This window comes from Antechinus flavipes, chromosome 4, assembly GCF_016432865.1.
Source record: "Antechinus flavipes isolate AdamAnt ecotype Samford, QLD, Australia chromosome 4, AdamAnt_v2, whole genome shotgun sequence".
Taxonomy (NCBI): domain Eukaryota; kingdom Metazoa; phylum Chordata; class Mammalia; order Dasyuromorphia; family Dasyuridae; genus Antechinus; species Antechinus flavipes.
Genome location: NC_067401.1, coordinates 113,206,337 through 113,232,348, shown reverse-complemented (window position 1 = coordinate 113,232,348; position 26,012 = coordinate 113,206,337). Strand labels below are relative to the sequence as shown.

Below are 26,012 nucleotides of genomic sequence, written 5' to 3'. Positions count from 1 at the left end.
CACTTCCTGGTCCCGCTCTGAGCAAACCTGCTCAAGACCCGACCCTGAAGAAAACTGAGGGACGGGTCTAGAAAACCAATGCCACTAGGAGATTGGTTTGCCCAAGACCGCATAGCTAGGAACAACAATGGCGGTACTTGACTTAGGAATTGAATAATCTCGGATTGATTTTCTTTTACTTTTTTAAAAAAATTATTTGATTTTTATTTTAGGTTATACTTGTACATTCATTTGGAACATATTTCCATAGAAGTCATGTTGGGAAAGAAAAAAACAAAAGGGAAAAAGCATGAGAAAGAGAAAAAAAAAGAAAAGAAAAAAAGGTCAAAATAGTATGCTTTGCCTTCAGTTTCCTTAGTTTTCTTTCTGGATACGGATGGCACTATCCATATAAAGTTTTTTTTGGAATTGCTTTGGATCATATCAGAGTTGATCATCATACAATCTTACTGTTGCTGTCTTTCCTTTTTTTCCTGATTCTGCTTGCTTCACTCAGCATCAGTGCATGTAAGTCTTTCAAGGCTTTTCTGAAGTCATCCTGTTCATGATCTCATATAAAACAATAATATTCCATTAGTCATATGTCATAACTTAGTCAGCCCTTCCCCAGTTGATGGGCATCCACTCAATTTTCAATTCTTTGCCACCCCAAAAAGAGCTGCTATAAGCATTTTTGCACATGTGGGTCTTTTTCCATTTCTTATCATCTCTTTGGGATACAGATCTAATAATAACACTGCTGGATCAGAAGGTTGTACAGTTTGATATTCCCTTTGGACATAGTTCCAAATTCCTCTCCAGAACAGTTGGATCCATGCACAACTCCACTAACAATGCATTAGTGTCCCAGTTTTTCCACACCCCCTCCAGCATTTATCATATTCTTTTCCTGTCATCTTAGTCAAATCTAATAGGTATGAAGTAGTACCTCAAAGTTGTCTTAATTAGCATTTCTCTAATGAATAGTGTTTTAGATCATTTTTTCATATAAGTGGTTTTAATTTCTTCATCTGAATGGTGTTCATATCTATTCATTGTATTGTTCCTGAACAATGTCTTTTGATCATTTATCAATTGGGGAATGACTTATATTCTTATAAATTTGATTTAGTTTCCCATGTATTTTATAAGTGAGGTCTTTATCAGAAACACTGGCTGTAAAATTGTTTCCCTTCATCTTTTCTCCTAATCTTGGCTGCCTGTCGGTTTTGTTTGTGCAAAAAACCAGAGCATGATACTTGGCTCTTACCTTGTGAAGTGCTACAGAAAATCAATGAGCATAAGACCGTACATCCTGTCAAAAATCAGATGGGCATGAAGCAGAAGTGTTAGGCCGTACTGAAGATGTCATTTTCTCCCCCTCACAATTTAACACTTTGGAAACCACTGATAGTTTTGTATGTTGCATTTACCAATGAGATTTGCAACAATATCCAGGCAATAGTGAAACAGTTTTCTCCGTCAGAAACAGAAGACAAAATCAAAATTATCACTGCAATTATCTCTTCTATCAATTTTACCTAGTAAGGGACTGCAAGATATTAAATGAGTTGTTAGGAACCCACAGAGAAAATTTCCTTACATTAAAACTTTTTAAAGTCTATTTCCTATACCTGGATTCACTGAGTTCTTATTTAGGAAAAATGAATTCTTTATAGTTATGAACACAGTGAAGTCTCAAATATCTTAGGAGACCCCTTTCCTGAAAGTTTGAAGATTCTTTTTAACTCTCTATGAATAAATAAAATCTGAAAAGCTAGTTAAGTGCTTATATGGAGGGAAGCATTATGGGTATGCCTCAAATCCAGTGGCAAACTTTCATTGCACTGATGTGGCAATTTAATTGGTTGGCAGATTTGAACCTCAAAGGCAGTACTTTATCTTGTGGAATGATGGTCAATTATCTATATTTCTTAAAGGAAACTGCTATGAATAGTTTGTATGACTGGAAGCCAAGAATATCAAACATTCTGAGATTCTAAATTCTAAACAATCTGAGATTCTCAGTTTCAGAAACTTGGTAAACTTTAAACAGATATTTTTTAAATTGGAAGTCTTTTTCCTCCAAAGTCAAGAAGTTATTGTAGTGTTTTGTGTCTCAAAGAAATCCTTTGTAATGAAATAAATTGAACTGCATTCTTTTTCAAACAATGGATTTGTAAAAGGTTCTGCATCCCAATTTACAGTAATTTTACTTCACTGTACTAGCAAATAAATGAAAATTTCAGCCTTGCTGTAAGTCTGATAAATATACAGATAAATTATTCACAAGCTTCCAGAGAGAAGAAATAAATTCAGGGTCTTCTATATATTTAACCAAACAAATCACTAATGAATGGGCTTAACTGAATGAAGACCTCTCATAAGAATGTGGCCTTAACCTATGCTCTAATTGTGACTTGAGACTTTGCAATAACAAGTTGAGTTATAGTTAAAAACTGTAGGTTTGATTATCTTAAATAAACTTACATTTCTTTCCTCTCCCTCTTCCCCCAACCTTTTCATTAGCATTAAGTTCCTAATATGGTAAAGGATACATTGGCTTGTATTCTTTGCTTCTGGGGTAGATTTTTAGTCTCTGGGTAGATTTCCATGTTAGCATGTAAGCCTGGACTCCCTCAGCCAATGTGAGAAAAGGCCAGAAGGGAATGGGGGTTCCCTTTCCTGCAAGATCATAATAAATCCTTTTTGCTTTTTATCTTGAGAGTTTCTGATTTTAATTTGGGTAAGGATAGCTGTCCCACACAGCTTTGGGAGCTTATCTAGGATATATCCTTTTCATGAGGAGTCTCCCATACTGAATCCCCAGGCACCCTCCAGAGAGTTCTCTAATGGTCCTTGGACTTGGCTCAAGAACTCCCACTCCAATCAGGTAAATTTTTGAAGAGAGACATTCAGTGAAAACAAAACAAAAAGAAAGCAAATGAAGCTCTGAGATCAGGCTAGCAAAGATAGAGGATTAATTTAGCTCAGGAAATGTCAGCGGAGAAAAGTTTGGAATCAGTCAGGTAAGTTGTGCATACAACACAGGTAGGCAAGAAACTGAGGAGTGGGGGCGGGGAGAGAAACTCTAAGTGGTTAAAGTCTATAAGAGTATGTTCCCTTTGACAAAAACTGGTGAGCTGCCTGGATAACTGGGGTTGGGAGACTTTAAGCAGTTAGAGTCTGTAAGATTGCTCCAATTTTCCTTTAGTAAAAGAAGGTGATTTCTCTATCAAGAGGGACAAGATCCTGTGAACCATGGGGGGGGAAAAAAAAAAAAAAACAATCTAAGGTAGCTAACTCTAAAAACCTATCTAGTGTCCTGGAAGATGGCCCTTTAGAAAAAATAACAAAATTTACAGGAAGGCAGGTTTGGGAGAAAATGTCTTCTGGCCAACATACGAATTCCCCTGAAGTCAGGGTGTGCCAACAATTGAATCCACACATAAATTCAAAGGACCCCATTGATACTGAGGAGAGTGAGTATGCAGCCTTGTGGTGGCTGACTGTGGGACAATTTGTATTGAATGAGGAGGGAAAGTAGTCAGAGAAATACAATCTTTGAGACTCCCTCTCAGCACTACCTCATCCCTATGCCCTTGGCTGGCCACTGCTTCTATGGCTATAGTTCCAGAACTTGATGCCTTGCCTCTGTCCCAAGGAAGGGGCAAAAACAAGAGCTTGATTGATTTAGAACAGGGGGTCTTCAAACTACGCCCTGTGGGCCAGATGCGGCAGCTGAGGACATTTATCCCCTTCACCCAAGGCTATGAAGTTTCTTTATTTAAAGGCCCACAAAACAAAGTTTTTGTTTTTTACTATAGTCCCGTCCTCCAACAGTCTGAGGGACAGTGAACTGGCCCCCTATTTAAAAAGTTTGAGGACCCCTGATTTAGAACCACTGGATATTTCCTCTCTTCATGGCCCTCTTTGGAGGGAACTTAAGCAAATATTTAACACATTTGTGTGTGTGTGTGTGTGTGTGTGTGTGTGTGTGTGAGAGAGAGAGAGAGAGACAAAGACAGAGAGAGAGAGAGAGAGAGAGAGAGAGAGAGAGAGAAAGAGAGAGAGCCTCTGTTTTTGTCTTCTGTTTCAGTCAGCTGAATTACCAAAAAAAAAAAAAAATCTGATCTTTTGCGATTTAAAAGTGCTTGTCTTGTAAAAGTGTGATCTATTCCTATGTAGTTTGTGAAATCTAGGAAAATAAAATCTTTCCCCCTTCCCTATTACATGGGTTTAGGGAAGATTACAAATTTTGGGTCTGAGGAGCTATTGTAAAGATTTGGGGAATCTAGGATGGTGAAATTTTTGAGCAGAAAGATAAGATTTTATAAGAAATAATGGGGAGGGATTGCAAATTGAGTGGAAGCTCCATATACCTGGGCATCTGTTCTCATCATGGAAAGTGGAAAGAATATCAGATTCTTAAGAAACAAATTACTATTAGAGAATAAATTGCCTTGTACCAAATGTTTGTCTATTGTTTTGTTAAAGAATAACTATCTCCAGAAGTGAGTTCTGTAGATGCTGTTTGGTTTGCTTTATTTGGGAGGGGAAAGAGAAATACCTTCTTTTGAAGCAAAGGATAAGTTTTTAAGGAATTATATACTGTCAATATCCTCATCCCTTTCAGCTCTTAGGAAGCAAGGATTGCTGGCCCAGCCAACACCTTTGGAGTTAGCAGTTCCAGGACCAAAACTGCTGTCCAGAGGCTGAGAAGAGATGGATTCATTACATCAGAGTTAAAGAACCTGTGGAGTAACCTCAAGAATGGATTGTTGAAGATAATTTATAACCTCTACAATTGACTTTGCACCAGGGCAATTAGGAATGTTTTGGTTGGAGGGGAGTTATATCAAAACCCTGAGGATAAATTTCCCCTATAAACCTGTTTGTGGCTCACTTTGTCTTTGTTGAATCCCTTTTGGGGACACTCTGCCTCATGGTATCTCTCCTTTCATTACCTCATCATGCTTCATGATGTCTTTCTCCTTCTTATAGCTAACTAACTCTTTTAAAGTGACAACAAATCTCTTTTAGAATTTAGCTGTCAGCTAAGGGCATACTCCAACTCATGGAGTATTCCCTTTTCTTGGTGAATTCTGAATTTCACTAAGGAATTTCTCTTTTTCTTCATTATTAAAATCTCTTTCCTTGCTATCTATAAGTTTTCTCAACTCTATTTCATATTTACCATTCCTGATGTCTATTGTATCTTTTCATTTTATCTGTAACTTCTCCTAAATAAACCTAGCTTTTGCCAAAGAGAATAATCCTTATGAATTCTTCACATGACTGAACCCCAATATTCAGTGCACAAATCTCAATCTCACCATTTGGTGTAAACCCCCATCATATTATTTGGAAGTAAGTATTACTCTTCTAAATCACATCAGGCACCACGACAAAAAGGAGGGTCTGGATTATGATACTTTTTTCTTTTCAATGTGTAAGTGTGAGAGAGTAACAAAGATTAAGTTTCCACAGAACAGTTAAATTTCAATTCCTCAGAAACCTTGAGCAGATAGTGAGAAGTACTGAAGAGTCAGAGTCCCACAGAGAATTGCAAGCTTCAAGGTAGTGTAAGATAGTAAGGCATCACTGACCAATGAATTTTAGGGAGGAGAAATTTACTTGGCTACAAATTTCTGATACAGAAGTGTAGACTTGAAATGGGGTTAAAATGACCAGGGTCAATGATTTGTAGAAGGCTTTTCTTTACTTCATTTGCTTAATAAGCCTCATGCACATAATCTGACACATCTTGCATGAAATTAGAGCCTCATTAACATAACATGGGATGTACTAAGGAGGGGAAACATGCTTAAGAATAACACATAAGAGGTGATATGACCCAAAAGGAAACTGACCAATCAATTCTCTAAAGGGAGGGAACTGTGACCTGAATTTCAGTGTCAAATATATTTCTAACAAGTAAATTCATATCATATGGAATTGTATTTGCTTGCTACTGGAAAAAAAATTAACTGCACATGTAAGTCCTTTTTTTTTTTTTTTTTTTTGGTCATTTTTTTCACTCACTTTAAGTGTTAGTATTTGTTAAACGAGTAGATGCAAGAATACTATATTTTATTACTTGGGTTTTGAAGATCACTAATGTGTGAAATGAATAAGACAAGGTGCAGGGGATAGGGAGGAGTTGGAAATCTGGCCCAGTGTTGTGAGATGTCTCAAAAGAATTTATAGGCTTAGACCATCTCCAAATCAAGAGGTAAAATTTTATTACATTGTTAGCAGTAGGTTAAGTTCCAAAAGGGAGTTAGCCTTGTCATTACCAAGGGGAAAGAGGAATACCTTAATGCCATAACAAGGGGGAGGATGCCATAAGACAGTTACAGTTTCTAATGGACCAGCCATTATGACATTTGTAAGTGTCAAAAGTTCCTAAAGAACTCACTATCAGCCAGGGGAAAGAAGTGGGTAATGATCATTAGATCATTAATTTTAGCCTTAAGGCAGGCTAAATTTGTAAGGAACTAGCCATTGCCAAGGAAAGGGGAAAGTCTTACATATAGAGAAATAAGGGGAGAGGGAGAGAGGGAAGCAAACAGTGTTAACATTTATACTTTGGCCTCCAGATTAGATATACCTTCATTTTGGGTTCAGGATAATCTTGTCAGTGTAAAGAATTCAAGAAAGGCTGGAAGCCAATAAAATCCCATTTAAGAACAACAAAGATCATCTAAGGACAAAATAATCCCTCACTATCTGTCCATCATACATTGGTTTTTATATTTGCAGTATCACAAGGTAATATTGTAGCAGCAGAATGGACTTTCCGTTATGAAGACCCAAGCAATTGTAGAATACAAGTTCCTTGAGGGAAAGATTACGTCATTTTTATCTTTTTATCTCTTACACCTAGCAAGAAACTTAGATTTTGCTAAAAGCATGTTATATGTTAAGGTTACAGGAAACTAAGGAAGTTTGGAACTGAATGTTAGTATTCTCATGACAGGGACAGCTAGATGGTGTAGTAGATAGAACACTGGTTCTGGAGTTAGGAAGCCTTATCTTCCTGAGTTCCCATCTAGCCCTAGACACTTCCTAACTATATCACTCTTAGTGAATTGCTTCACTCTGTTTACCTCAGTTCCTTATCTGTAAAATGAGCTGGAAAAAGACAATGGCAAACTTCTCCAGCATCTTTACCAAAAAAACAAAATCCAAATAGGATCAGAAAAAGTTGGAAATGACTGAAAATGACTTGATAGCAACAACGTCAACAAAATTTTATGACAGAGATTGAATTTTCTCCTGAGGATACCTCATATAGATTACTGCAGCTTTGTATCATGCCCAAACCTGTTTCCTTAATAATGTTTTCTTTGATCTCTAGGACTTGGACTATAGAGATAAGGGCATGTCATTAGACTATGTTGACCTCATTGTGATTTTTTTCTTTGTAATACTTCTGCCCAGCTGGAAGTCTCCCCCAAGTCACTCTTCTAGCCTTAGAGATAAAGCTCCTTTAAGCCTGCACTGTCCAGACACAAACTAGAATGGAAACTAAAATTCCAGTCCTACCTACCTTCCTTTCTTTTCTCATTCTGTTCCACATGCTTGGAATAACATATCCCAGTTTTTCTCATTCTCTGCCCATTTGAAAACCTACTCATAAATCATAAATCAGGGCCCAGTATAAATACTACTATAAATCCTTCTGTACCCAAGAATGGAGTGATCTTTCTATTGTCACACCTTTGAGTATCTTGTGCTGCCCTTTTAAGGAGCAATGACCATGGCAGAAATACTCAAGAGCAAGAGTAACCAGCTATACCACTCTGATTTTATCATGGTAGAGGGTCTCCTTGAAGTTTGTTAAATCTTTGAGGCAGTTTATATTGTTTAGCTAAGCAGTGGTTCTCAAACCTTTGTTCTCAGTATTTTCATGTTGTCAAAAAACTATCGAGGATCAGAATTCAAAGAGTTTTTGTTCACATGGGTTATATTTATAGCTATTTACTATATTAGAAATAAAAAATAATTTTGAATTTGTAGACCCTGCTGAAAGGGTTTCAGAGACCCCAACAATTCTTTGGACTACACTTTGAGGACCACTGAGCTAGAGGTTAGATGTGAGGTAAAAATATCCCTGAAAAGATGTGCTTGTATTTACCTCTAAGGCTCAGTAGGAGACACTGACCACAGAGTGTCAGGCAAGGAAGAGGTTCAATTAATTCACTCACCAAGCCCAGCCAAGAGTGAGGACTAGGGAACTTTCCTTGGTGGGGAAGGATAATAGTCTTGAGAAATACCTGAATGAACTTTTATGTATTTTTTCTATAACAACTGGTTTTTATTCAATTGTATCTAAGAAAGCTGAATAAAGTCCTTTTGAAGTAATAGAGCAATAAGATTGTAGGAATAATTGGCAACCATAGCATTATATGGCAGCTCCAGGAAATGACCAGGAAGAATAAAAATCATAGCAGCAGGTGACAGCTTTACTCACAATTAGCAATCTCAGCTGCCAATTAGTGAATGAAAGCTTGCTTAAGTACAGCATAATCAGAGCTCTGGGATCATGCCAAGGAAGATGGCAGAAGCACAGACAAGACGGAGAGAGACATAGATGAAAGACACAATGTAGACAGATGTTCCATACAGAGTATTATGTTTTCTTTCCATGGGAGAAACATGAACTTGGTAGAGACTAGATTCCTTTTTCACATCAGTTGGTGAGATTCATATACTGAAGGAATGAAAATAATTTTGTTCCTTTTTTGTTTCTATTTTTTACTTAGCTCTTTTCTTTCCTGATTAAATGCTTTTTCAGAGAGTTATCTGTGCCTGTACAATTGTTAAAGAATGCACTAGATTGGCTTTGAGTAGAATTATTAGCCCTTACATTGCACCTGAGAAGTCATACAATTCCAGAGTTGAGTGACATCCCTTTATATTCTTCTCTACTTAGCATGATTTTGTTCACATTATATTTATTTATATGTATGCACATATCATCACTCATAATACATCTTAATCTTCTTTGGGGAAAAGACTATGTTTTATTTATTTTATTTTCCCCTAGTGGGTAGAGAGGGGAATGGAGTGGCAGCAAAAATGTCTTGGAGGTAATAGATTCAAGAACAAAATATAGAATTTCTTCTTGGAAAGAGATGGAAAAACCCCAACAAACCATTCTCAGTAATCCACATTTGTGATAGTCTAACCAGTTTGGACACATGACCATAACTGATATAAATAATATGATAAATATTTGCCAAACAAATGAATGGGTTATGAATCCTAAAACTTTGTCACATTTTCCCCTAGAACTTCTTAAGTTGGGGTCTTCACATACATTTCTAACCAAATGTGCATCCTTATCCATTTTCTGGAATTTACCATTTTCTAGGGACTTAGTATAATCCACCTAAACATAGGACGCTTAGATTTTGAACGTGTATTTTTTTTAATGCCATAGATATAGATAATGTTGGAATTAGAACAGGTCTGAAAGACAACTGAGGTCAAGTCAACATATTACAAATGAGGAAACCAAAGCCCAGAGAGGTTCCTGGGGATCACAGTTAGTAAACAAAGTAGGTTCTCTGACTTCAAATTCAGTACTCTTTCCCTTTTTCTCTCAGTGATTTTTCAACTATTAAAACCCAAGTTTCCTGATTTTTATTTCAATGTTTCCCCAAAGACAAACCATTGGCATTAATTGGAACTCTAAAGATATGATTGAAATGCTAAAGCTTCAGAGACTACATGGATTTCCTTCTAGATATTATGAAAGGAAGTTGTATAACTTATTTTTGATGAATTGTAGTTCTTGGTTATGATCTTAAGTCCAATCAGCCACATTTTTCTCAAGTGTGGATACTTGAAAGTGAGATGGCTTTCCATATGTTTGTGCTATTACTTTAAAAATAATCTCTGCATTAAGATAATGATCATGAATGAAGCCTGGTCTCACTTTATGCTACTGGGACTCTTAAGCTTCTTTTGGATCATAATGTCTAAAACAAAAATCATTCTCCTTTTTTTTTTCTGAGGCAGTTGGGGTTAAGTGATTTGCCCAGAATCACACAGTCAGAAAGTGTAAAGTATCTGAGACCAGATTTGAACTCAGGTCCTCCTGACTTCAGGGCTGGTGCTCTATTCAATGCACCACCTAGCTGTCCCCAAAACCTTTCTCTTAGCAAAGATAATAACATGAGAATTATCCTATAAATAAAATAGCAGATAGTTTCTAGTCATGGTAATGGCAGAGATTAATAGGTAAAGCTATTCAAAATAGAAGTCCCCAGTCATTTAATATTCTTGGTTATCTATTTTGACATTCATTCATTCAACCACTTACTCATTCAAAAATATATTTTGATTGTCTCCCACTTTCATGGTTCAATGTTGTTCTTGCTGGACAAATTAGAAAAGATCAGAAACAGTTCCAGATCTCTAAGAACTAATACTTTATGGTGCCCTTGCCTACACAATTTGTTTGTGTGAAGACCTTAAAACTTTGGTAATTTGAGGAACTGGGAAGTTTACCAGGTTTTCAGGTTATCAATCTGTATGAGGCTATGAAGAGAGTCACTATTAAACTCAGTGAGTAAAAGTAGAGGAGAATCCTAAAGACTGATAGACAACAGCTATCAGAATTTTAATTGTATAGTAGCTTTGGGTTGAGTGAACCTCAAAGAAAAAGAAGGCAAAATTTTAAGAAACACAGAGATTCCAAGGGAGAAAGAGACTTGTAGAGCTCTCAATCCCTTTTTGATGCTGGCAACAATGAAAAAATAGAATGGATTGAAAAGGGAATTCTTAGGAATGAAAAAGACCACATGTAGTGGCAAAAAGAAAATTGTCAGTCTATAATCTTTGTCTACTGGACTATCATATTCTATTCTCTTTATTTCCTTAGAGTAGTGGCATCTAAATTGTGTGTTGCCCTAACTCTGACTCTTTGATACTCCAATTCTTTTTGGCCACTCTTATTTGATCTGGGAGCCCTGGATTTTGATTATTATATTCCTAAGCATTTTCATAGTTTCTCTCAGGAAGTGACTGGTGGAATCTTTCTGTTTTTATTTTGCTTTTTGATTCTCAGAAAACTGAACAGGTTGCTGTTTTTTTGTTTGTTTGTTTTAGTGATTTCTTAAAATGTGATATCTAGGCTCTTTTAAAAAAAATCATGGCTTTCAGGTAGATCTATGATCCTTAAGTTATCTTTCTTCAACCTGGTTTCTAGATTTAGCAGGGGTTTGCCATTAAGGACCAGAGATACACACAGAGATCAGTTCATAAGAGGTATGCAATTGAGAAAGGATATCCTTACCAGAGTGACCAGAGTTCATTTTGGGATGAACTGGGTCAAGGGAGGGGCTCTCTGGTGGTGCTTCCTTCATTCCCACCAGTACTGAAGAGTTTAATGACTGGATTCCATGTCCAATCCCACTTCTGACATCAATTTAAATGATGGCTAGACTAGAACCAGCCTCTAACTTATGAGTAGTAAACAAACAAAGGCAAGCAAACAAAGCAGAGTAGAGAGAGGTCAGGAATCAAACAGAAGTTTGATTTCAAAGTGAGGGGAAAATTTCAAAGCTTGCTGTAGCGCCACTCTTTGTGGCTTTGTTAGAATTCTTTGTGTCTGTCTTGTTGTTTTGTCCCTGTATCTATGTAAAATGTAAAAACACCTGTGTCCAATCACCCTGGGATTCCCATTCTGAAGCCAATGCCCTTTGCTGCATCCCCAAACCCCAGTCAGTGTCTCCAGTGCAGACCCAACCCTCAGAGGGCCCTGTCCAATTGCTGTCTGGAAACATCCCGGTACCCCTAGCACTGCCTAGCATATAGTACAAGGTGTAGGGGCCAACCAACCTCTGCCCTTGGAGAGCAGTTCCAGTTTCGGTGACAGAAACTTATTAGCTGTGTAATCTTAGGCAAGTTATCTTATCTCTGTCTGCCCCAGTTTCCTGATATGTAAAGAGAAAAACAATATAGGGTTGTTGTAAGATCAGAATTATATAATGATTGTAAAGTGTTTTTTGTGATTGGGACACGCTAAGCCTTCTATTATTTTTTAATTGAATGTAATTATTTCATACCTGATAACTCTAAAGTAGTTTTAAAGCACTAAAGATAAAAAGATCAATGATTTTTTATACGGGATAATTTGAAAGTGCAATTAACTGAATTGATATCATCTAAAGTTTTGTTTCATGTTTTAAATGTGATATTGCCTATGTTATCATTGCATTTCTAACTTTTCTTTTAGTGTAAAATTTGAGAGACCACTGTAACAGAAAAGATGTTAGATAAGACAACCTTTAAATCTGGATACTGTAACACAAATTGGATTGTGAAAAGGACATGATAAGAAACAGATACTTGAAAATATCAATAAATATTTGTTAAATATCCAACAAAATATTATTTTGTTATAAATACTAATAATAATATTTACTATAATAGTGAATTTTAATTTGTAAATTATTGGCTATTATGAAAGTGTATAGCTGGTTTAAGGATGTAGCTTCAACGTAATGATGAGCCAACTAGTTGATATTTACTATATGTCTGAATCCACAGAATATGGGTAGTTTTAAATTACAAGCCCAAAATAAATGAAATGTTAACTATTAGGGAAACATTAGGAGAGGTATTCAAATCCTAAGTTGTGGTTAGTGAAAATTTTCTATTTTAAGGTAAAAATTCTTGAGTTTATAATTTATCATTGTTTTGATTATTTTAATAATAATAAAAATATGTGATTTTATCAAAAGATGCTCCAAAAACTTTTGATAAAGTATAACACTCATTTCTATTATAAACATCTGAAAATGTAGATATAAATTGCCTTTTCCTTGTCATCAGCAATGTAAAATACTTGGAAATACATTTGTCAAAACAAACCCAAGAGCTATATCAGACTGAAATAACTGGAGAAATATAAATTATTCATAGGTAGGCAGAACCAATATGAAAAAAATGAAGGACAAAAGGTCAAAAGTAGTAAAGGAACTAATAAAAAGATGTAAAGGAAGTTCAGTGTGTATCAGATCTTAAACTATATTATAAAGCATTAATTATCAAAACTATCTGGTGCTAGCTAAGAAGTAGAAAAGTAGCTCATACATTTTTTAAAATAATATTTTTATATCAGGTACAGGATTTAGGTAAAGATAGAAACAGCAAACGATAAACTGAAATTCTCTGAAGTTTCAGAATTGAAAAACCAAACTTCAATGATATTACTAGCAGAATTATCTAGGAACCTCTAGATTTGGGACCAAAAAAGCAGAGTTCCTCTGAGAGTTATCTTGAAAATAAGCATATTGTCTAAGACAAGATCTCTAGGGACCAAATAACTAATACGAGATACCTGGGACTCAAAACGTGCTAGTTAAATGTATATTTGGAATTAGTTACTAGGATACAAGGAGACTTAATGTTAATTAACATTGGTGATAATTATTGTATTGCTTTGCATGGTTTATATTCAAGTTTTCTTGGACACCAATAAAGGAACATTCTTTGTTATAATTACTGAAAATATACAAATGTCAGACCAAACTTAATAGAAGGCAGTTTAAGTGACTTGAAAAGATCATTGGGGAGACAAAATCAAGATGATAGAATAGTGGGAAGAAATATAACTTAGAGGGTCCTCAAACTTTTTAAATAGGGGGCCAGTTCACTGTCCCTCAGACTGTTGAAGGGCCGGACTACAATAAAAACAAAAACTTTGTTTTATGGGCCTTTAAATAAAGAAACTTCACAGCCCTGGGTGAGGGGGATAATCATCCTCAGCTGCCACATCTGGCCCGCGGGTCGTAGTTTGAAGACCCCTGCGATGGTCCAAAACAAGTCCTTTACAAAGAAAACATGCAAAACCAAATTATAAAAGGTAAATCCAAGAAAAATTTAGCGTGTCATTTTTCTAGCCAAGGTCAGCATAGGGAGAGAGATTTGTGTAGTATGAGGGAGAAGGATAATAACTCCTAAATATTTGAGGGAAGGAGTGTTCATGTATTTGTTCTTTCTTTATCTTTGAGGTATTCCTTTGGAAATGCTGATTTAGCTGTGAAGTGGATGAATGGAACTGGGGTATAGGTGACCAATAAAATTGGGAGAACAAGCATTTACATGATTGAACCAACTGCAGAGATGAGGCACTCCTCAGATTCCCTTAAGGATCCCAGAGAACTCTGGGGAAGTGCGAGAAACACAACAAGCAGAGATCAGGGTAGTTCTGTCATCTCTAGTCTTAACCTACTCAACCTATTTCATTCCCCAATTTGACATTCCTTCCAGGTGAATCCTCCCTATGCATATTTCTGATCTCATCACTTCCTTACTCAACAATTTTCTTTAGATCACCATTTCCTATCAAATAACAGTATAAACTCATCAGCCTAGTATTCACTGCCCAATATGGGTAGGGCTCCAATTTCCATTTCCAGTCCTGTCTCATTTAAGTTCCCTTTAAGTATTTCACATTCCTGTCAAACTGGACCATTTAAATTTCCCCATACTTGTAATTTCTCACCTCATAAATTGAATGCATCATCACAATGCATGGAATGGTCCCATCCTCTGCTACTGAAATCTTTTCCTTGTTTCAGGACTATCTTGGGTGCAACCTCCTCTACCCACACTTCTTCACTGATGCCCCAACTAGTATTATTTCCTCTCTCAAATCTTCTACAGCATTTTGTTCTTAACCACTTTTCCTAATCCCTAAGCAAATTCTAATTTGTTTTCTGTGAATTTAGATATATATCTTATTTCTCATGTTATTTTGACAGATTCATGAGGTAGAGATTATTGCTTTATAACTATTTTTCCCCAGTGTCAAGTATAGTTACAAGCATGCCTCAGTATTTTTCTTAAAGGATCTCTATTTTTGCTGATATGTCTTTCTACCCACCCCATTCTCTTTTTTTGGACAATACAAATTGTATTGTCCATCTCTATGTTATTTGATAGAATTTGAAAGCAAAAAGATCTACCTTGCTATTTTTGTAGAATTCAATAATGATTGTGAAACAGGTGAAACATATAGCAGACACTATTTATTGAATTTTATAGTCTTAGATTTAAAAAGATTCTTCAAGCCCAACTAGCCCACGCTCCCAACTAATATGGCAATCTTTCTATAAAATGTTCCCCAAAAGTGCTCATACAAGATCTGCTTGTATTATTCCAGCAAAAGAAAACTCACAATCCCCATTAATTATATTGTCCTTTCTGTTGATTTTTTCCAATTTATTTTGCATTATACTTTGTACAATAATTGTTTGCAAATTATCTCTCCCATTAAATCCTAGATCCTAGAGACAATGACTATTTTTTACCTTTCTTTGAATCCCCAGAACTTTGTCCAGTGTCTGACATTTTGTAGGTACTTAATAAATATTTGTTCAGTGACTAATGGGGAAGCCAATTATATTGTTAAATGGCTCTTATTGGGATTTTTTCCTACATTGAGATGAAATCATCTTTCTATATCACTCATTCAATTTTTCTGGATTTGATTTCTGGAATCTCTCCAAAATAATCTAACCTCTCTTAAACATGATGCCTTCTGAAAGATTTGAAGTTAGCATCATTCCCTCACTGCCTTTCCAAGAAAAAACATAACTCTTTTTTTAACCATTCCTCATAGCAGGTGGTTTAAAGTCTTGTTTGCCTTCAACTGAATGTGTTTAGGAACGCAAAGTCTTTCCTAAGATATGTTGCTTCAAACTGGACAAAATATTCTCGATGAGATTTGACCAAAGAAGTGCAGAAATGAATGTTTCCTTTCTGTGTTATGGACATTGCATTTTCATTATAACTTGAGACTTTATTCCAATCAGTTCAGCAAAATTTAATAAACATATTCCATATATAATGTAAGAGCAAGAGCTAGTGATACAAAGAAAAAGCTAAGTACTTCCTGCCTTCCAAGAGATTTCATTATACTTGGAGGATCTCTCTCTCTCTCTCTCTCTCTCTCTCTCTCTCTCTCTCTCTCTCTCTCTCTCTCTCTCTTTCTCTCTCTCTCCTCAGTCCTTTCCTCCCTCCCCCCCACAAATAAATAAGAAATCATGATTTTTAGAGAGGAGGGGCAATAATGGGAAGTATCACAAAAGGCATCATATAAGAGTTGGCACTTGAGCTGTGCTTTTAAGATGGTAGAAAATCTATAGCACAGAGGTGAAAATGGAGTGTATCCTCCCTTATGTCATCCCTTATATAAAGATATGAGAATGGGGGGGGGGGGGTAGAACAAAGTGTATAAGGAATAGGCACCAAACAAGCTTTATTAGAATAAAAATGTAGGTGGTAGAATAATATGGCATAAAGCTGTTGTTATTGTTTGGTCATTTTAGTTGTATCTGACTCTTCATGACCCCATTTGGGGTTTTTTGGGCAGAGATACTGGTTTGCCATTTCATTCTCTGGTTCATTTTATAGATGAGGAAACTGGGGCAAATAGGATTAAGTGACTTGCCAAAGTCACAAAGCTAGGAAGTGTCTGAGGCCAGATTTGAACTCAGGTTTTCATGATTCCAGATCCAGGGCTCTATCCATGGAGCCATTTAGCAGGCTAAAGAAGTTGTTCTTTATCCTAGAAGCAATAAGGAATTTTTTGAGTCTTGGAATTTATAGAAAACTGCCTAAAAATCTAAGATGAGGTAAAGATCGTTTGACTCTTCCTTCTTCCAAACCCTGAATAATCAATTCATGGAGAATCATGGCAATATGATGTCATCATCAAATCACTGATCCCTTGCTGATGTATTGAAAGTGGGATTGCTGAAATCCCAGAGACCTGCTTCTCTGGATAGAGATTTATATGAGTGACTCAGGGTCCTCACCCTGCCTAGAAGACAACTGTTGAAAAACAGAAATAAACTCCTCATTATTATTGAAGATCCCTTCAGTTTTTAAATGTACCAAAATTATGATGATTATCTGTCTGGCATTATTCAAAATGGCAAAACTCCATTCCAGGTAAAGAATCCGGTAGATAGAATCAAGAAAATCTTAGCAGGGGATCAGTTTGGATGATCTCCCACGCAGCAATTAGAATAAACTGTCCCTTGATATGGAGGTTTTGGGTGGAGAATAAATTGGAAGAAAAGGAAGATAGACACATAGATGAGAATATCTAAGAAATACACTTTTTAGTCATAAAGAACTGAAGAAGGCACCCAGTATCACACAGGATCTGAAGATTTGAATTCAGGTCTTCCACACTCCAAACCTGGAGCTTTATCTATTGAGAAAATTTCAAGGGCTACTTGGATAAGGGCCTTGAAAACAGTAGAGAGGCTTCAGAAGTCCTAGAATCCTGGTTAAGTACGTTCATCTTGCAACAAATGGGCTATGTGAAGGGAATTGGCATGAATTGAAATACTATTTGCAATGCTGTTTCACTCAGAACTTAAGAAGCTCCATGCTCACTGTAGAATGTGGGGCAGAATTAATACCTTGGGAAGAAAGATATGAAAAAGTTTGCTGGGTTGTATATATAGGTGACAATAAAATCAAAGAGAAGTCCATAAAGAGGAGGATGAACTTCTAGATGTCAGAGATGGTGACCTGAATAAGTCTGTTAGTATAACCCACTATGTGCCAGTCAATTTGCTAAAGATTGGGGAATACAAAAATAGACAAGAGACAGTCATGGAGTTTGGCCCATTACATGAATATATGTACTGTCATGTGTCATGAGGGGTAACAGAAATATTGTCCAATAGGGATTCAATAGAGACACTGAGTGATTGTGCCTCAAAGTTTAGTGATCTGGGAAGTCAGCTGAGGCTGAAGATGGTCTTGGGATCTTAAAAAAAGGATAAAAATGTGAATTCCAAGGAAGCACAAAGTTACTGCTATTTTTCAAAAAGAACAGATATAGAGTTGTATTTTTGATATTATTATATGACACTTAAAGGTTAGTAAAGGACTTTGTCTATATTTCTTCCTTTCTTCCTTCTTTCCTCCCTCCCTCCCTCCTTCCCTCCCTCCTTTCTCTTTTCTTTCCTTCCCTTCTTTTCCCTTCCCTTCCCTTCTTTTCCCTTCCCTTCCCTTTCTTCCTCCATCCCACCTTCCTTCTTTCCAAAAGATCTTCACTTTAAGTCCAGAAGTCTATCCTATGTCACCTGTCTTATGTTACACAGAACATACATTAATCCATATAAATTCACTATGACAAATAGCATTACAGAGTACAAGAAGCAAAGAATAATTTTAGGAGAGCAAATAAATTCTTGAATTCAGAAAGGGACTTAAGTAGGAAGGAATGGAGAAGTGTCATTTCTTACATGGATAAAGAGGCCAAAGGGAGAGTGCAGTCTGGTTCAGTACCAATGGAGAAAGTGAGTTAGGTTAGAGGTAACAAGAGCTCTCTGGATAGGTAAATAATTCTGAGAAAAGTGGCTATAACAATATAGCATTCCAAATCAGAAGGCTGACAGGGTTATCTTGATTAGCTTGTATTACTGGAGGCTGGAAAACCATTTAACACATTCTAATTCCTTTTATCTGCCAAGAAACCCAATGAGGATATAATGTGGATAATATTATTCTCATTTACATGTAAGGAAGTGCCTCTTTAGTAAAGCCGAAGATCAGAAGGGGGCAAAAATTGATAAAGCCCTATGTAAACAGAAAACCCTTTCTGATATAAGGGGAGCATTTCATACCTTAGAATATTCTGAGATTTGAATAGCAACAATCTTCCCTCTAAGGAACAAACTATTCTCATTCTTAGGAACCCAGCACAAGACCACAATAGGAATCTGGGGAATTATAATTAGGTAATCTCCCACAAGTAAAGGAATTTGCTCTGAATCAGGAAAATCTGCCAAAACCAAGAGACTGAATCTTCCCTTACCTATTACCTGGAGGTAATAAAGTTCAGGGGCAAAGGCCTGAGGGTTTTTCCAATTCTAGGCTGTTAGTGTACCTACTAGTAGTACACAGAGGCTCTATGATGAAAAGAACTCTATAACACTCCTGAAGAGAGCACAGGGTGGTGATGCTGGCAGATGGCCCTTGAAAAGAAATAGTACAGTAGATAGTAAATAGTAAATAAACAAGTACAAGTTACACACCTTCCAGCAGAGGCACACAAATATATGACATAATAGTGATGGGGGACTTTAAAGAACTACACACTACTGAGGTCTTTGAGGGCAAGGACTGTCCTTTTGCTCTTTGTGCTTAGCACAGTGCATGGCACACAGTAAGTGCTTAATAAATGCTTATTGGTGGATGGAGCTATTTGAACTTTCTCCTTGACAAAAAAATTTAGCAAATAGCTTTTTGGTTTGTTTTAATGATAATTTCGTGTATCAAAAGATGGGGAAACTAACCAGTAGCATTTGGGTCTACCTTTACTGAAAGGAAAGCACTGGTTGCTTATATAGGAAGCAGAGAAAGAACTGACTGCCTAAACCAAGAGAACATTGTACATAGTAATAACAAGATTATATGATGATCAACTGTGATGGACTTGGCTCTTCAACAATGAGATAATTCAAGGTATTTCCAATAGACTTGTAATAAAAGTTCATTTGTATGGAGAGAGAATTAGGAGACTCATATGGATCAAAGCATAGCATTTTCAGTTTTGTTGTTGTTTGCTTTTTTTTTTCCTCGTTTTTTCTCTTCTTTTGATCTGATCTTATTTTTCCTGTGCAGCATGACAAAGATAGAAATATGTTTAAAAGAATCACACATATTTAACATTGTTTGGTGTCTTGTGGAGGTGGGGGTATGAGAGAGGGAGAAAAATTTGCAACAAAAGACTTTCCAAAGAGAATGTTGAAAAGTATTTTTGCATTTTTTGAAAAATAAAATACTATTTTTTAAAAAAGAGAGGCTTGACTTCTCTATCCTAGAGTTCATGTTAGAAGAAGATAGGAAATTTGGGCTTAGTTTGAAACACACCCTTGATTAGAGGAAAAGCAGACTTCAATAAATTCCATTGGGGGGGTATGTTGCAGTGACCATTTCTTTCACATATAGGTTAGAGCAGAAGTAATTTTTCAGCCCTCAATTTTGCTGTATCTCTGATCTCCAAATGGATGCTCTTTCCATGACAGGTCACTGCTTTTCCTATCACTTTTTAATATATTTTACTTCTAGGTGATCCATTTGAAAACCTTCTGTACTTCAATGTCCTCAGCTGGGATAAGAAATGCATTTGATTTAATCAATTCTTCTACAAGGGGCTGTGATTTCCAGTTAAGGCAGAGACTCCTGGATGAATCACTCAGGTAGGCAGCTATCTTTGTGAAGCTTGCAAAAGAGGAAAGCTATGATCAGGAGGGTGAGTGTGGCAAGGCATTTTTCAAAATTGTAGGTGGATTACATTTTTGTTTGGAAGATAATTGGGATAGCAGAGTCTGGGGCTGTTCCTTTTTCCTCTGGGCAGGACTTCCCAGCCCTATAAAAGGGGCTTTTTTGGCACTGTAGTCATCCATCAGCCACCTGGTTCCTCATCTGTGCTGGAGCATCGGGTGAGTCTAAGGCTCTTCAGGGCTAATCTTGGGGCTGGAATTTGTCTTGCAGACTGAAGGCAGAGTTTAGTGTAATGGACAGAATACTGGTCTGGGAACCAGAAGTCCTGGGATCTGAATTCTGTCTATACTACTCTGTCTTTACTCTGTCTATAACTAGCTGTGGGACTTGAAGAATGTTATTTCCATTCTTTTGGCACCTGTTTCCTCCTTTCTAAAAGGTTATTCTTGACTTATTGGTGATCTTGAAGATACTTTTTTGGCTTATACATTCTATGAAATACCATAAATGAATAATTTATTACATACCTGAGATATGGCCATTTTTGACCTCTCCTAATTATCACCGAAATGAAACTAGCAATTAAAAGCTCTGATCAGAAAGGGAGACTCCTGATTCTAAGTCTTAGATCTATTACTAATCAGCTATGTGACCTCTATCAAGTCATTTTTGTTCTGGGCCTCATTTTTTTTTGATTATAAAATAAGAGTTTGTACAATATCACCATTAAAGTTTCTTCTCTTTTTGATCTCCAAGATTCTTTTAAAACTGAAATTCTATGGTATGTTATGGATGCAGCATGTTGGAAAGGCATATCTGGATTGAAAATAAGAGACCTGGGTTTAAATGCTGGTTCTTCTACCTTTATATTCTGATCTTTGTCCCATTATTGGTCTTCCGGTTCCTCAGTAGTAAAAAAGAAAATACATGAAATCTGAAGCACTCTAGGATTAATTTTCACTCTGAATCTTTTTCTTTTCTTTTTTTTTTGTGGTCTAATTCTTTATTTTTTAAAATAACTTTTTATTGACAGAACCCATGCCAGGGTAATTTTTTATAACATTATCCTTTGCACTCACTTCTGTTCTGATTTTTCCCCTCCCTCCCTCCACCCCCTCTCCCAGATGGCAAACAGTCCTATACATGTTAAACAGGTTACAGTCTATTCTAGATACAATATATGTGTGCAGAATCGAACAGTTCTCTTGTTGCACAGGAAGAATTGGATTCAGAAGGTAAAAATAACCCGGGAAGAGAAACAAAAATGCAAGTAGTTTATATTCATTTCCCAGTCTTCTTTCTTTGGGTGTAGCTGCTTCTGTCCATCCTTGATCAATTGAAACTGAGTTAGATCTTCTCTTTGTCGAAGAAATCCACTTCCATCAGAATACATCCTCATGCAGTATCGTTGTTGAGGTTTATAATAATCTCCTGGTTCTGCTCATTTCACTTAACATCTGAATCTTTTTCTTAAGATAAAGTGAGGCTCATGAGTTTACTTGACTAATTAGGGAGAATTAGGGCAAGTCTGGTGAAGGTAATGTTCCTGATATCAATTGATATTGGTGATTTAGTTGACTTTTTTGTTGATGATCTTATAGTCTAGGTCAAACAGGGAAAATAAAGAGGACCAGAAGAAGTCTAGGAAGGTCCTTGACTTAAAGGATGCTGTGGAATATGTTAAGAGTCTTCCTGCCTCACACTTTTGTAGAGGAGCCCAATGGTTGAATCCCAAGCCATCATTGTTGCCCATTTGAGGGCAAACTCCTGGGAAAGTATGGGAGCCTCTTATATTGTCTCTGTACAGTTCCTGATACACCTCTTCTCCATGCCCCCAGACTTTAATCAGGGCCTTTTGGTTGTGATAATGATGATGATGATGATGATGATGATGATGATGGCAATCTAGATTTATCATGGCATTAACTAAAATTTCAATGACTTGGTTCTTTGCCCTCAAACTTTTAGCAGCATTCATTGACCATTTATGAAACCATAGACTCATGGAGCATTCATTCAATAGGCATTTATTTGAACATTAGAGGTGACAGAGCATCTGGTCTAATTCTATTATTTTTCAGATGAGGACTTGAAGGCTCAGAGAAACCTTTTCCCTTTAAGGTTACCTTCCATTAAAGTTCCTTGTTTCTTATATAAACCTGTTTATTTAAGTGTTACCTTCCCCATTAGAATACAAGTTCCTTAAAGGCATGGACAATGATTTTATCTTTCTTTGTATCCTCAGTACTTATTAGCACAGTGCTTAGTAAATTATAAGCGCTTACCCAATGCTTGTTGATTAATTGATTAACTCAGACTTCTTTCTTTGGGCTTCCAGAGCAATGTTTCTTCTTCTACAGTACATGTTCAACACCTTCATATTAAAGATGAAGCAATAGGTTCAAAGATGTAGACACAGTTACATACGACTCACATAGCATGTTGATGACATATATATTATCACTATAGACTGTGTATCCCTAAAGCACTTGGAAAATAAACTGAAAACAGAGAATTAGTTAAAGAGACCATTGAATGGATGCGCAGTTAAAATTGAAGGCAAAAGAACTGGACAATAATTATAAAGATTCTTCCAAGACTCATGATTTCATTGGTATGATTCTCTTCTATCTGTCCACAAGTTAATCTAGGGTATTTATGAGCTGCTGTGCCCTCTAAAACTTGATAAAGCGGAACTTAATTTGGCAGATGCTCAGCTGATAATAGAAATCATCTTTTGCTTATCCTGAATTAGAATCCTTTCTAATGTGAAAGCATCTCCTAAGTGCTTGGGCTTCTCAGTCTTAGGCTTTGAGGCTCCAAGTCATTTAGAAAATAGCAAATCTCTATGGTATTGGTGTTTTTGCCAAGAAAACCCAAATAGTGTCATGAAGTGTTGGACATGACTTAACAACAACAAGATGTTGAAGGAGATTATGAGTGAAGGAATAATATAGCATTGGCTTATGTTTCTATAGAATTTTGCACTATATATGAAGCTTTCCTCATATAACAGCTCTAGTGAAGTACACAGGCTAAACAGAATGATATCATTATCCCTATTTTTGTTGTTTTTATTATTCAGTCATGGTCTTCTCTTTGTGACCCTACCTGAGGTTTTCTTGGTAAAGATACTAAAGTGGTTTGCCATTTCTTTCTCCAAGAAGAGGAAACTGAGGCAAACAGGATTAAATAACTTACCTAGTGTCACCAACTAGTAATTAAGTGTGTGAGGCTAGATTTGAACTCAGGAAAATGAGTCACTAGGTCTGGTGCTCTATTCCCTGTGATGCATATCTGACTCAGAAAAATGTTGTTCAGTTGTGTCCAACTATTTTCCATAGGTTCCTGTTTTAGAGAAGGAAAGCCAAGTCTTAAAGGAGTATACAAGATTGTACAACTAGTGAATTCAGACCCAAGATTAGAAATCATGTATTACTGCTAGTCTAGGGGTCATTTTATTAGCTTCAAAACTAGCCCAAGAGACTTCAAAGATCATCATAACCTAATTCAGTATGAGAATTCAAGACTTGCTACCACTGAAAGTATTTGCCTCTGAATGTTGTTGTCTGTTTCTTTTAGATACACAGAGATCTAGAAAAGATGTCCTACCAGAATCAGCAGCAGTGCAAACAGCCTTGCCAGCCACCTCCTATTTGGTCACAGCCTTGCCAGCCGAAGTGTCCAGAGCCATGTCCTCCTAGGTGCCCAGAGCCATGCCAGCCTAAATGCCCTGAGCCATGCCCTCCTAGATGTTCAGAGCCATGCCAGCCTAAGTGCTCTGAGCCATGTCCTCCCAGGTGCCCAGAGCCATGCCAACCTAAGTGCCCCGAACCATGCCAGCCTAAGTGCCCTGAGCCATGCCCTCCTAGGTGCCCTGAGCCATGCCAGCCTAAGTGCCCTGAGCCATGCCCTCCTAGGTGCCCTGAGCCATGTCTTCCTAGGTGCCCAGAGCCATGCCAGCCTAAGTGCCCTGAGCCATGCCCTCCTAGGTGCCCTGAGCCGTGTCCTCCTAGGTGCCCAGAGCCATGCCAGCCTAAGTGCCCTGAGCCATGCCCTCCTAGGTGCCCTGAGCCGTGCCCACCACAGCAGTGCCAGCAGAAATGTCCCTCATGTCCTCCACCTTGTCAGAAGTAGTACTTCTTGCTGGAGGTGAAGTATGCTGTCACATGCTGGCAGCACCATGAAACATGGAGCATGAGCAAAGGCTCGAGCTCCTCTTTTCCCCCTCTGAACGTCCTTGTTTTGCCCTGGATGGAGTCCCTGGAAGAAGAACCCTTGTTCCTGGAGCTACAATCATTTCGGAAACAAGACTTCCACCCCCCTCCTCCTTGCCAGCCCCGTCTCCCCACCTTCTTGGATGAAAGACGCCAGAGAAAGGATCCATCTACTCAGTAACAAGCCTCCTGGAACTTCAGGGGAACGTCCATCCTCAGGGACTACACTCTCCGGCTCCCTGCCTCTGCTTGAGCTCTTCTCTGTGCTGTAACCGGGGAGGGTGGTCTCCATCCACGGGCCCTTGTAACTCTTCCCACTGCCCCAAATAAAGCATATGTTTCATGGTGAGATGTGAATTGTTTTTTCCTCTCTTCCCTCTTCATTCCCAATTTGTCAAGTGATATCTTTTCAGATTCATGTTTCATGGGGAATCAATGGGAATAACAGAAATATATCATTTTGTACATATCACTTCCTAGCTTTCCAAGTTCTTTATATCTTTTATTATTTCATTTACTCCTGACATCCACCCTGTAAGATTGTTTATTATCTTCATTTGTCTGATGAGCAAACGGAGACTATAGGAGGTATGACTTGTCCAGAGTCAGAGTGGACAACTTATTGATGTGGGAGGTTGATCCCTTCCCTTTGCTTCTCTGTCCCATAGTCTATTTCTTTTTTAAGTAAATTTTTATTCCTTTTTCAGTTTGACATTCTCTTTCTCCAAAGTCACCTCCAATTGGGAAAGCAAGAAAAACAAAACCCTGTTAAAACCAGGAACTTCTGTAGACAGGTAAGTGATACAGGAGATAGAGTGCTCAGCCTGGAGTCAAGAGAATCCGAATTCAAATCCAGTCTTGGATTCTTACTAGTGATCCAATCTTGGGCATGTCCTTCAATCTCTATTTGTCTCAATTTCCTCAACTGTAAAATGGGGATAATAACAGTACCTACTCTGCAGTTGTAGTAAGAATCAAATGAACGTTGTAAAGTACTTAGTGTACCAGGCCCATAGTAGGTGCTATATAAATGCTTAATTATTTTATTTTCTATCTGTAGTGCAGCTAAACAAATTCCCAAAGTGTATTATATATTATATTATATATATATGTATAATTGATACATATGTGGGAGGGAAAGAGAGAGTGAAAGAAGGAAAGAAAATGGAGTGGAATGAATAAATATATATATTTATATAGAATTAGATGTTATATATACAAAATATGTGTACACATATGAGTAGAGAGAGAAAGAAGTTATGTGTGTATATACATACATATATATATAATATAGAGAGAGGCAAAGATACGTATAGAGAGAGGCAAAGATACGTATATATACATATATATTTACATATACATATATATGTATATATATGTGTGTGTATATATATATATATACATATATATATATATGCCCCAATCTGCATTCTGAATGCATCACCTTTATAATAGAAGATCTCAGTCTACTGATTGAAAATAAATTGAGGGAAAAAAAGAGTACTGTACTTGGTCAGATGACCTACATTCAAATCTTTG

The 26,012-nt window shown here is 37.0% G+C and overlaps 1 pseudogene; it reads left to right on the top strand.

Moving 5' to 3' along the window:
- The first annotated feature begins 127 nt into the window (after window positions 1–127).
- On the top strand, window positions 128–24,412 carry LOC127561329 (malonyl-CoA decarboxylase, mitochondrial-like; annotated as a pseudogene).
- The last annotated feature ends 1,600 nt before the right edge of the window (window positions 24,413–26,012 follow it).